Source organism: Teleopsis dalmanni, chromosome X, assembly GCF_002237135.1.
Source record: "Teleopsis dalmanni isolate 2A chromosome X, ASM223713v2, whole genome shotgun sequence".
Taxonomy (NCBI): domain Eukaryota; kingdom Metazoa; phylum Arthropoda; class Insecta; order Diptera; family Diopsidae; genus Teleopsis; species Teleopsis dalmanni.
This window is the reverse complement of record NC_051848.1, coordinates 19,508,354-19,523,229: the sequence shown is the minus strand read 5'-3', so window position 1 is coordinate 19,523,229 and position 14,876 is coordinate 19,508,354.

The following is a 14,876-nucleotide window of genomic DNA, read 5'->3' as shown; positions in this document are numbered from 1 at the left end:
AAGTACTTTTAAAAATTTATTTATTCTTCATATCACACCAAACACATACACACGATTTTTCAGTACAAAAAAAAAAAGGAATATGTCACACAAATTTTTTTTTTTTTGATTTAAATTAATATATAAATTCTACTTAAAAAATAAATATTTCCACTGTGATAATCCTTTTAGAAGTAATTAAAAAAAATGAATTAATCAGGTGTTCTTCACGTTAGTCATACGCATCATAGTACCATAAAATCAATTTTCGAAGGAAAACGATACAAAAATTTTTACTCTTTATTTCTGAATTGAGTTTATCATTAAATTCTACATAAAAATGAAACTTTTTTGGACCTTAGTATTCTCATAAGTATTTTTACTGAATAAATAAATCACATATTTAAAATTTTTAATATTCCTCTGGATAACTCTAAGAATAGCGATGAAGAAGATGACTCGCATCAATTTTAAAAAATCTGCAGGAAAAGTTTAATGGCACAACAGATAGGAGGATGAAAATAAAAATATTGGGTGTGATACATAATTGGTCTATCCGAAAGGGTCACGACTTACTTCTCAAACGCTACAAAATGTATGACTACTGTTGTTAAAAAACTTACTTCAGAGAAATGAATCCTAGAAGACCCAAATATAAAAAGCCATCGCTAGGAACACATGAACCCAATTGAATTTAAAATTTTTGCGAATGTGAAGAAATCACTCAAGTAATGCCAGGGAAAAAAATCTGCGTATCAGTACAAATTGACGGTATGCAACTCCTAAACAATTTGAAGGAGTTGCATACTCTTTTCAAACTCAACCATCCAGACCTGTAATGCAGTTTTTCTAAATTTGAATGTTTACGACAACAGCATTGCGTTCTTGTAAGAGCAAGTGGCACAGCTGTAAATAAGTGATTTCAGGTGTAAATAAAGTTTTTATGTAGAGTTTTAATTTTTTGATAGTTTATAATACGAATTAAAAAAGTCAAAAAAATTGAACTTTTTACAAATTCAAACTACCCAAAAAGCCAAGTGATTCTAATTTGCGAGATTCTACTATAGTTCGTTTAGTTTATTTCTTATAACATTTCTGACTTGTGGGGAGTGTTTTTCTAACTGTAGCAGAATATCAACTTATCAAAAATGGTAGATGTAACTATGTGCTGAAGTTATGTAGGCAGTTTAGCTAGTGTGGAACTAATTAATTTTTTAATTCTTCAATATAAGAAAAAAGTTCACAAAACGGTTTAATTATGTTAAAATTCGTAATTTAAAAAAAGAGATGATGCGGAACTAATTTATAATGTTAATATTTTATGTAGAATTAAATAAATTGTTCCATTTCACTTAATATATTTACTCAAAACTAAACTAAAGCACACACTGTACGAATGTGAAAACCAAACTGACTTCTCACAATCTAACAATCTAGGATTGCTAGACTGTTTTAACTGATATTGGAAATTATATTACTGAATACACTTTTACCAAAATATTACTAATTAAATGAACCTAGAACCGCAACTCTGATTTTAATAAAAATTTGCAAAAACCTTCCCGGGGATATACGTAATAATTTCCCACGGTGATTGGATGTATTTTTTTTGAATCCAACGAGTACAGACAGTCAGACAACATTCATTTTTATATATATAGATTTAATGTTAAACTCAATTCAAAATTAAAAAGTAAAAATTTTTGTATAGTTTTTCTTAGAAAATTGATTTAATGGTATTATGGTACGTATGAGTAACGTAAAGGACGCCTGATTAATTAATTTTTTTTAATTACTTCTAAAAGGAATACCACACTGGAAATATTAATTTTTTAAATACAATTTATTTATTATATTTATTATTTTAAATCAAAAGAAAAAAAGAAAAATTTATGTGACATTCCTTTTCTTTTTGTACTGAAAAATCCTATATATGGGTCATTCTTTTACAAACCGGACGGATTTTGGCAAAAAATGACCTCATCACCTCCGATTTGGCTGAAATTTTTTTTATGAGCTCCTTTCATAAAATAAGAAGACCCGTATCTCGGGAAAAAATTTTGTAATTTTTTCCTAGGAGATATGGACCCATGGGGTTTTGAGAATTGGCATTGTAGACACATTTTCAAATGGCTATATCTCAAGTTCTATAAAAGGTAGAAACTTGAAATTTATTGCGTTTTAAAGATAATTGGTTGAACTTTTAAGAAATTGTTTAAACAATTAAGATTGTTTATATTTAAGTACCAATATTAACCGTTAAATTTCAAAAAAAAAAGATATCTCAAAACGATACGCAACATTTTTCATTTTTATATTTTATTTAGATTCAGTTGTAAATTTTACTAAGAAATAAAAATTTTCATGATGGCCCCGATTTTTATAAATATTTAAAATTTTTTTTTTCCTCATAAAACACATCAAACACATGCGTGCTATATTTACATTGAATGAATTTTCAAAAAATATACTACAAATATTCTTATATAATATTTTTGATTTCAATTAGTAATAAAATTGTACAAAAAACTCAAAAATTTCAGGACGATATTGTCGTTGGAAGTACTTTTAAAAAATTTATTTATCCTTCACATCACTCCAAACACATACACACGATTTTTCAGTAAAAAAAAAAACAGAGGAATACGTCACACAAATTTTTCATTTTTACTTTTAATTCCGATTAAGCAATAAATTCTTCTTCGAAAATAAATATTTCCAGTGTGATATTGCTTCCAGAAGTAATTTAAAAAAATTAATTTATCAGGTGTCCTTCATGTTACTCATACGCACCATAATACCCTTGAATCAATTTTCCAAGAAAAGTGACACAATATTCACATTTTAAATTAGTTCCGCATCATCTCTATTTTTAAATTATGAATTTTAACATAATTAAACCGTTTTATGAACTTTTTCTTATATTGATGAGTTTAAAAATTAATTAGTTCCACACTAGCTGAACTACCTGTATAACTGCAGCACATAATTACACAGTTGAAAAAATTCTTTAAGCAGGTACGAATTGTTATAGGAAATAAACTGTAAACAATTCTATATGGAGATAAACTGTAAAGAACTATAAACAAAATATTTATTTTAAGTTTTTGTATTGATTTTATTAATAATCATTTCATTATTGATACATAATCTGTAATGTCTGCAGAAGAAAATATTTTTGCCATTAATATCGTTTTCGAATTAGGAATAAAGCAGTAATATTTTAATGTGCCTTTAACTGATGTAGCTGCTTCGAAACGGTGTTTAATCTTATTTTCTTCAGCTTCATAGTCTTTTGATGTTGAGAAATGGCACACAACATTTGGTAAACATTCGTTAGCCCTTTGGTGTTTGAATTGGATTATGTATTCGTTGAAGACTAGCTCTTGCTGCATTTCTCTTTAAGGTTTAATCGTACATTTTCGTGAATGGAGCATACACAAACTGAATGTGTACCACTTGCTTCTGCAAGAACGCAATGTTGTGGTCGTAAAGCTGCAAATTTTGAAAAACTGCATTTGAGGTCCGGATGGCTGAGTTTGAAAAGAGTATGCAACTCCTTTAGATTGCTTAGACTGAGCCGTTTTTGCATTTGTGTCCTCTTCCCGTCAATTTTTACGGATACGCAGTCCTTTTTCCCATGCATTATTTGACTGTTTTCATCACATTCGTAAAAATTTAAAACTGCATCGGTTACATGTTTTTCTAACGATGGGTGGCTTTTTGGATGTGGGTCTTCTAAGATTCCTTTTTCTGAAGCAAGTTTTTTAGCTACAGTAATCATATGCTTTGTAGTGTTTGGAAAGTGAGTTGTGATTCTTCGAAAAGACCAATTATGTACCACACTCAATATTTTTATTTTCATCGTCCTATCTGCTGTGCCATTGAATTTTTCCTGTAAATTTTTTAAAATTGATGCAAGGTCATCTTCTTCATCGCTATTGTTGGACTCATCGGGAGGAATGTTGAAAATTTTATGTTTAATCGCTTCAGTTATATCCTTTATTTTTTCATTTTTATATTCCTGTTGTTTAAGTTTTCTCGATGTAATTGGGGTATAGCTTATTAGAGAGAGTGCTTTATTTAATGGACTAATAGCACTTTTTCTGACTTCAGTTTCGTATGTAGCCGAACTGCTATTACTTGATAGTTGAATATTTTCCTCGCTCGATGACTGGCTGTTGTTTTCCGATATAGCTCCTTCATTGTTCTTATTTTTTTTGCTCTCATCGCCAGTCTCATTCGGCAACTGTTACATATTTTTTCCCCATATTTTTTTTGGTCCTAGGCATCCCCAACATACGCAGGCTACTATCTGAAACTTGCCTTACTTTGGCCTTTCTTGGATGTATTTTTAACTTCAGCGGATTGAAACATTTTAAGTCATTGAATGGCCGTAGATGCAATTTATTTTTTTCAACTTTTGCCATTATTTAAATGTTCTTACTTGTTTGTTCGCTTTCAAAACAGAACCTGAAAATTTATCAGACTTACTTAACATTTTATACCCAATTTGATACTGGATCTTTTAAAGATAGGAGTACCTAGACACTCCATTTCAAATTGTTTACAGTTCTTACCTGCTTAAAGAATTTTTCCAACTGAAGCAGAATAACACTCACCATAGAAGGTGGGTGTACTTATGTGCTGCAGTTATACAGGTAGTTCAGCTAGTGTGGAACTAATTAATTTTTAAACTCATCAATATAAGAAAAAGTTCATAAAACGGTTTAATTATGTTAAAATTCATAATTTAAAAATAGAGATGATGCGAAACTAATTTAAAATGTGAATATTGTGTCACTTTTCTTGGAAAATTGATTCAATGGTATTATGGTGCGTATGAGTAACATGAAGGACACCTGATAAATAAATTTTTTTAAATTACTTCTGGAAGCAATATCACACTGGAAATATTTATTTTCGAAGAAGAATTTATTGTTTAATTGGAATTAAAAGTAAAAATGAAAAATTTGTGTGACGTATTCCTCTGTTTTTTTTTTTACTGAAAAATCGTGTGTATGTGTTTCGAGTGATGTGAAGGATAAATAAATTTTTTAAAAGTACTTCCAACGACAATATCGTCCTGAAATTTTTGAGTTTTATGTACAATTTTATTACTAATAGAAATCAAAACTATTATATAAGAATATTTGTAGAATTTTTTTTGAAAATTCATTGAATGTAAATATAGCACGCATGTGTTTGATGTGTTTTATGAGAAAAAAAAAGTTTTAAAAATTTATAAAAATTGGTGCCATCATGAAAATTTTTATTTCTTAGTAAAATTTAAACTTAATCTAAATAAAATATAAAAAATGAAAAATGTTGCGTACCGTAATGAGATATCTTTTTTTTTTGAAATTTAACGGTTAATATTAGTACTTAAATATAAACAATCTTAATTGTTTAAACAATTTCTTAAAAGTTCAACCAATTATCTTTAAAACGTAATAAATTTCAAGTTTCTACCTTTTATAGAACTTGAGATATAGCCATTTGAAAATGTGTCTACAATGCCAATTCTCAAAACCCCATGGGTCCATATCTCCTAGGAAAAAATTACAAAATTTTTTCCCGAGATACGGGTCTTCTTATTTTATGAAAGGAGCTCATAAAAAAAATTTCAGCCAAATCGGAGGTGATGAGGTCAAAAAGGTGTCCGGTTTGTAAAAGAATGACCATAAACAACTGAAACAAAATATGTATGGAAAAATATCTGAATAAAATGGTTAAAAAATTTATCAGATACTGTGAGTTGTGCAAAATTTAAATAACACAAAATATCCAAACAAGAAAGTAGATGATAACTTGAACACCAGACACTCTTTGAAGCCAGTGACGACTGCTCTAAGGTGCGGAGGTGTTGGCAGTGAACCCCTAATAATTTGCAAATGTCATATACCATGGTATATAAATTTATTAAGTATCTTCCTACGATTCTTATTTATTTAATACATTTCCATATATATATTTTTAAGTTTAGCAAAAACATTAAATATAATTGTCTATGAAAACTCAATCATTTGCTATTCGTTAGCTGCTTGATACTTGTTAGTTGTGCTCATTATTTGCAGCTCAAATAACAGACATTTCTATATTTGTCTTTCCTTTGTGTGCAAAGAGTGTCCGCACTACATACGTTGCACCCCGTATGAACAAATAATTGTACGTTGTGCTCCCCGTTCGTAATTTTCAGGAATAGAGATTTCTATCGTGGGAATTGTATGAGAGTAATTTTCTATTCTATTCGAATATCAACTGCATGCATACGAATCCAACATGATGATTTGCCAAAGTGGTTGCATGAGCGGCTGAAGTTTGCAGCTCATCTCACCATACATTTCTATCACATTTCGTCTCTCCCCTTTTAACAGTAGCACCCACGAATTTCTGTTCTTACTGTGCGGAGTACTTGTCCGCACATTTATACGTTGCAAGTGGGTTTGATTTTGTTTGATCACTGCATAAACATGTATGGTTCTAAATACAAACTCTTTTGTTTGAAAAAAGTTAGTTTGATGTTAAAAGACATAAGTGAAAAGTTGTATTTATTCCATATTGATATAATATTAAACTTATATGTAAATTATTAATTTAATTTGTTTAATATGTTATTTTGTTAATGAATTATTAAATATTGTATTGGGAATATATTGTTGCCTAATATAATATAGTTATTATTAATAAAACATCTTATATATTTCAATTTATCTTTTTTAATTTAAGTGGTACATGTAAAAATAACATTGTAGAAGGGCCGCACACCCTTCCAGATACAGCACGCGTCGTCACTGCTTTGAAGTCATAACAATTGACACAGTAGGCCCACTTTTATCTTCAAATAATTTCAGATATATTTTGACACTTCAATGTGAATTAACGAAATTCATAGAAGCAATACCTTTAAAAAATAAAGAAGCTATCAGCGTTGCTAAAGCAATTGTTGAGAAATTCATTCTTAAATATGGTTGTTTCAAAAAGATGAAAACCGATAAAGGTACTGAATTTACAAACGAACTTTTAAAAAATATTTGTAAACTATTAAAAATAGAAAAAACCACTTCAACACCATTCCATCATGAAACATTAGGGACAGTTGAGAGAAATCATAGAGTTTTAAATGACTAGTTAATGACCATGAAATCAGTAGATACATGGGATGAATTATTACCATACTATGTTTACAGTTATAACTCGACTCCGCACACTACAACAAATTACACTCCATTTGAATTAGTATATGGTAAATTATGTGCGTTACCATGTGAAATACTAGAAAATAAAAAAATGACATACGACATTGAAAATTATTGTAATGAATTAAAATTAAAACTAAGATATGCTCAAACCCAAGCTAAGCAAAAATTAATACAATACAAATCTATAACAAAAGAAAAACAGAAAAATATTAATGAATCAAATTTCAAAGTAAATGATTTTGTTTATATTAAAGTAGGAAACAAAAAGAAATTTGACAATCCATTTAAAGGCCCATATAAAATAGTGTCACAAAAAGGTAAAAATAGTACCGTATTAATAAATAATAAATATGTAGAACTACACAACAATAATTTAATCAAATGTAGAGCTAAAGAAATGTTTAAATGTAATTAAATATTAAATTAATATATTAATATCAAAATATGTTATTATTAATCTCATATCATTGTTATATCCAAAATACAAATTAAAAACATTATATTGTACTAAATATGTTAATGAAAATATTTTATTCAAACATGTTAATGAATATATAGTATACAAATAGTAAATTTTAAATAAAAATTTTTTTATTTTGATATGGATTAGTATCATAGTGGATCTGACACTAAAATAAATAAGATAAAAACAATAAATAAAATAATTAATATCATAAATTAATTTAAATTTGTAGAAATTACAATTAATTTACACTTTTCTTAAGGGGTAGAGTGTGGTGCCCATGACCTACATCATTGTTTAATATGACAAGTCATTGCATAAAGTAACAAAACAATTGTGACATAATTTATTGAATGCACATTTGTCGCTTTGTCGTTTTGACTTTAATCATATTACACTTTTAAATTTTTTGTTTGACTCACGCCGTTATGATTGTGCACTCGTAACATGATGCGCGAGCCAAACGTTTTATCATATGTGGTCATTGTACGGTAGTAACGCAAATTCCTTTAGAGAAATGTAAAACCTTATGGATAACACTTATAATAATATATACAAGTAAAAATGCATAAGAAATAGATAACATATGTTAGAATAGTATAATAGATACTATGAATATCTTACATGTAAAAATTATATACTTTATCAAAAATTGGGAGTAACCAATGTATTGATTGGTTACTCAAGAATATATAGGAATTAAATAATAAGTTTAGTACATAAGAATATTTTGTATAAATAGAGTAAGATTTTACAAATAAATCAGATTCTTTTAGATTCTTTTGCAAAGGCAACAAGAATAAATTATTTTATTTGAATCTCTGGTTATATGCGGCATATCTGCTGGAAATACCATTAAGGCGGCTGAAGAGCTTAGAAAATACTTAAAGGCGGCTGAAGAGCTCAGATTCATACTAAATCCTTGCTAGGTCGAAACCTTTCTTCTGGGGCTCTTAATTACAATCCCTTAGCAATCCTGTCAAGTGATACATATTAATTTATTGGATGAAGAACCTTGCAAAAATACATGGCAATCCTGACACCACACATCTTTACATGACGATCCGGCCATCCTTAATAATATTACAACCTAACATCATTACACTCTTCTGTATATAATAACATCTTTACAATATGGTTCATAGACATATATATTTTTATTTCCTTTGCCGTAAGACCAACGCAGGATTTAACATTTTCGGCGTAATACTACCTTGACGAATGCTCATAAACTCGTCCCTTCTTAACAATTTCGCTGTCTTAAATACCCATATGCCGGAGCTTTCTTCTAGCGTATTTTAAATTTTCCCGTTCGTTTACCCACTGGGTTGTGCAGTGTAACCGCTGTGCTTACGATCTTTGCCGTGAAGCCGCTGCGCTTTTGTGTTTTGTTTTGACAGCCGCTTGTATTTTAAATTATAAAAGTATTTTTACAAAAAAAAAATGTAAGTGATAAATATATTTATAAACAAAACATGCATGTAAACAAAAATATGAGTGTATAAAACTTATGTGTAATTAATTAAAAAAATTTCAGTGATTTTAAATTAAGCCGGTACTGATGTTAAATTGTTTTGGTGGTAGTTTTGTTTATGTTGTAATATTTGCAAAAGAAATAAATTAAATATTGCTTTCTATATTATACCGTAACAATTAATAAACTCTACTTATTTTAGTAACTATCCAAATAGAAAACCAGTGGAAAACTATGACGAAGTGTTGCTTGTGATGCGTTTTTGTTTGTAAAAAAAAAACGTAATCAGTGGACGTTTAGTTGTTGCATATTTATTTATTAAAAAAAATATATTTGCAAAATAAATGTGTTTACTCTTCGTGTTGTAATTCAAATTTTATAATAAGTAAATAAAAAATTTAATTTTTTCTTATAACATGTTCATGGTGTGTTTATATTCTTTTTTCTCTCTTCAGAGTTTCTTTTCAGTCTAGATATCAATGCCCGTGGCCCATCAGGCTGGAGGATCGCAGGTAATGTCAATATAATTTGTGGCCAAATATATTTTGATAAATTTTATTTTTTTCCAGGTAATTACATCGAAGTTCAATTCAATTCAGTGTTTAATTATACTGTGTAAGGTATAATGTGGTTGTGCTTTTATGGCGACGGTCGGACATCGTTTTCCTCTTTACTTCTTATAGTATGTGCGGAAGAAATTTGATGTTCAAATTTGTTTCGTCACATAACATAAGACATGATAAGCATGCGAGTTATGTACCATCACCTTAATAACACACACAACGACTCATTAGAAGAGATCGTCTTATCTAAAATAGTCCTAAGTAAATAAGTCTCTAAAATAATAAATATATTTAATTTGTAAAAGTATTCAGTTTAGTTATCTCAACACAAATATAATGATAACTAAACTAAAATAGTCCTAAGTAAATAAATCTCTAAAATGTAACACATAAGTGTGAAAAGAAAAAGATAATAAATATATTTAATTTGTAAAAGTATTCAGTTTAGTTATCTCAACACAAATATAATGATAACTAAACTAAAATAGTCCTAGGTAAATAATTGTAATTTACTATCACGATTTGCTGTGCCGAATCGATATTATAAAAGGACGAACAAAACTAGGTTTAAGTTAGTCTTAAGATTCATTCAAATAAATTCGCATCAAACTTAAGTTTCGTGTGTTTTATTTTTTTCTTATTTTTTTTAATCAAATATAATTGGCGCAGTCGAACGGAACAAATTCAAAAGAATTTGTAAGAACTTATATAAGTATCGGTTGACGAATTGTTAATTTTTTTGATCCTGGATCGAGTGAAAATTAAAATTAAAATAAATTAAAGTGCTCTTAAATCTGTAATGAATTAAAATATAAAGTAATTAAATTAAAACGTAATTGGCTCAGTCAACGGGAGTTAACATTCTGAACAAGTTAACTAATAACGAACTAAGCACATAAGTAAAAAATCGTTCTGCAGACAATAATCTATGAATAAATTTGACGCCAATAGAAACATGTCAACAGAAAACAATCAAGAAGAACAATTAAAACGAATAGCGGATGTCATCAGATCGCAGGAGGAAATGATTAACCAATTGAGATTCCAATTTCAAAACCCAATTCAGGCACAATCACTGCTAACACCAAAAGAATTATTGCAGCAATTCAGACAACTAAAGTGTCTGGACGCCGGACATAAAGTAATGGCATTTATTAAGTCAGTAGAGGCTATCATCAACCTATGCCCGACAGACAATCACCAATTAATGAACTTGGCTATGACAATAGTAGCTAACGAGAAGATTCTGGGAGATGCCGGGAACTACATTCAGGAGCTAGGAGACAATCCAACATGGCTGGAGATAAAAACAAAACTGTTGCAACAATGTAAACCAAGGACAACTTATGGAGATATTTTCAACAGGTGCAGAGGTATTAGAGTAAGTAATCTAAGAGAATTATTCGATTATTTCCAAAAAGCAAAATTTGAAATTAATGAAGTATATTTATTCGATGAGGATAGACCAGAAATTTATAAACCAGATAGGGTTGATAGGGATTTAGTCAGTATCTTAATAGAAAAGATTGATATACCTTTGAGAATACATTTAGACGAAAACAATACACTTAATAATATTATAACAAAATATTCAAAAATTAAAGCATTAGATGATACTAGAGCCATACATATAAAACATAGAAAAAATTTAAACCAACACAAAACACAAAATACTCAGAATTCGTATACTGCACAAAGTACGAATAAAAACAACACAACTAGACGATATAGTAATGAAAATCAAAACGAAAGGTACACACAAAATAATTACAGACAGATTTACCATGAAACTGACCATAACCGTAGGAATAATGGTTCGAGACAAACCAGAAATACTCACATGAGCATTGATACATATAACTCAAGACCAGCCCCTGAACCCATGGAAATTGGTGCTCTTCAAGAATCGCAGCAAAATAGAGAAACTGAATTAAATTTTATAATACCGCCTCACGGCATACCCTACCCATAATTAGTATCACAATAGGAAAACAGAAAATAAAATGTCTTATTGATACAGGTTCTTCCACTAGCATTTTAAAAAATAATTTACTAGTGGAACAATATCCAAAAGTTGCTCTTAAAAATCCACTGCGTTACAAAACACTTAATGGAGTGAATGAAATTAAACATGTAGTAACCACACCATTTCCGAAAGAATTCGGTTGCCTGGGTACACTACAGTGGAAACTTATTAATTTTTCAAACGAAAATTTTTCTGGTATAATAGGACACAATTTTCTGCAACCGCTTCACGCAAAAATCGACTATCAGGGAAAATACGTCGAAATTTTGAATAAAAAATTCTTTTTTGTCGAACAATATTATCCTCAATATATACAAAATGTGTGTAATATCGAACACATAGAAAAAATTGATATAAATTATGATTTCAATTTATCTCATATGAATAATGAAGAACGTCAAGCTACCCTAGGGCTGCTTAGCGAATTCAAAGATTTATTTTATAAAGAAGGGGATATATTATCAAGTACAGATGAGGTACACCATGAAATAATAACAACTCATGATAGGCCCTTATATTCAAAAGTGTATAGATATCCTCAAGTACATGAAAAAGAAATAGAACGTCAAATAAAAGAAATGCTGAAACAGAAAATAATAAAAGAAAGCAATTCTCAGTACAATAGCCCACTTTGGATAGTAGAGAAAAAGTTAGATAATACTGGGAAAAAGAAGTACAGAATTGTTATTGACTATAGGAAATTAAATGAGTTCACAATTGATGACAAATTTCCAATTCCAAATTTAAACTCAATCCTAGATAAACTAGGTAGGGCGCAGTATTTTACAACTTTGGATCTAGCTAAAGGCTTTCATCAGATTCTAGATAGACAAGAAGACAGAAAAAAAACTGCGTTCTCAACACCATTTGGGCATTACGAGTTCATTCGTATGCCATTTGGTCTAAAAAACGCCCCAACAACATTTCAAAGGTTGATGAATAGAGTCCTGAGCAAGTATATTAATAAAATATGCGTCGTATATATGGACGATATATTAGTATTTGGTACTTCCTTAGAAGAACATTTAATCAATTTAAAATTGATATTCCAAGCACTTAAAGTAGCAAAACTTAAAGTACAAGTGGACAAATGTGACTTTCTGAAGAAAGAAACACAATTTTTGGGCCACATGTTGACAACAGAAGGAATTACACCAAACCCTACGAAAGTTGAAATCATCCAGAATTTAAAAATCCCAAATACCACAAAAAAAATAAAATCCTTTCTGGGAATGACAGGTTTCTACAGAAAATTTGTCAAGGATTATGCTAAAATTACGTACCCCATGACTAGGTGTCTAAAGAAAAGCCAATCAATTAACATATATGACCCAGAGTTTATAGCTTCATTCGAAAAATTAAAAGACATAGTAACAAACTCACCTGTATTACGTTACCCTATTTTTACAAAAAAATTTAAAATTACAACTGACGCTAGCAATTTCGCAATAGGAGCAGTTCTGTCCCAAGATGAACATCCCATTGCTTTCGCATCCCGAACTCTAAATTCTCATGAAATAAATTATGCCACCGTGGAAAAAGAATTGCTTGCGATAGTTTGGGCAATAAAATACTTTCGACCGTATGTCTATGGTAGGGAATTTAATTTAGAAAGCGACCATCAACCACTCAAATGGTTGATGACAAAGTATTCAGGTAAAGATATAAGTCCTAGGCTTCAAAGATGGCTGGTAAGTCTCGGCGAATACAATTTTTCAATTGATTACATAAAAGGAAAAGCCAATAATATTGCCGATTTTTTGAGCAGAATAAAGGACGACGAAATTATCTCTCAAATGGAAATTTTCCAAGGCGACGAGGAGAATAATAGCATGTCAGTGGACATAGAAACAGTCCATTCACAACAGGAAGACTTAGGTTTCGAAATTCCAATATTAGATACAGTAGTAAACAGGTTTAAAATACAAATAATAGTAATTCAGGAAAAGCAAGTCACTGTCGAGTCTATATTTAATTATAAACGAATCTATATTGACCAAAGAGATATCGATGAAAATAATGTACTAGATATAATAAGAAGAGAAATAGACAAAGGAAAAATAGGAATATATTCACATCTTAGCGATCACGAATGTTACAAAGTTCAGAAAATTCTTGAACAAGAATTTCATTCAAACTCTAAAGTGAAATTCGTCAAATGCTCTCATTTAGCAAGAGATATGGAGAACGATGAAAAATTAAGAAAACAAATTGCGCTGTTTCATAAAAACGAGAGTGGTCACTGTGGAATTACAGCAACCTTCGAGAAGCTAAAAACCAAACTCTACAATCCCCATCTTAAAGAAGAAATACACAAAGTAATAAATAATTGTGACATATGTTCAGGCGGAAAATATGACCGAAACCCAATAAAAAACAAATTTCTAATTACTGAAACCCCTAAAACTATTAATGAAATAATTCATGTTGATACTTATGTGAATAGCAAGCATTCGTTTCTCATTTTTATCGACAAATTTTCAAAACATGCCACATGTTTACCACTTACAGACAGAAATAGCAGAACACTTGTAGGTCAACTGCAGCAATTCTTATCTATCAAAGGAAAAGTAAATAAAATGGTATTCGACAACGAATTTAATAACGAGAACGTTAAAGAATTTTTGCGAAATGAAGGAATACACTACCATATCACTAAACCAAATAGTCACACTGGTAACAGCGACGTAGAAAGGTTAAATAACACAATTACGGAAAAAATTCGAACCCTAAACCTTGAAAACTATTTACCAATTTCACAACAAATTTTTAAAGTTATTATGCTTTACAACGACACATATCATAATACAATTAAATGCACTCCACTAGAAGTACAAAATAATACAATAAACCACACAATAATTTATGAGAGGCTTTGTAAAATCAAAGAAACAAGAATAAAACAAGCAAATAGAAATAGGGAAAATTACGTGGAAACTAGACAAGAAGGATTTATAAGACATTATAAAAATTTAAGACATAAAGAAAAACCCAAATTTAGGAAAAAACCCTTACAAGGAATTCATACCAGCAATATTAAGAGACCCACTAAATTTAGTAACCATTTAAGCAGTATTGATATTAACAGTAATCCTTAATTCTTAAATCAACAAATAAAAATTAATGATCATTTCAATAAAACAATACAGCTAATAAAAGACACAATAAC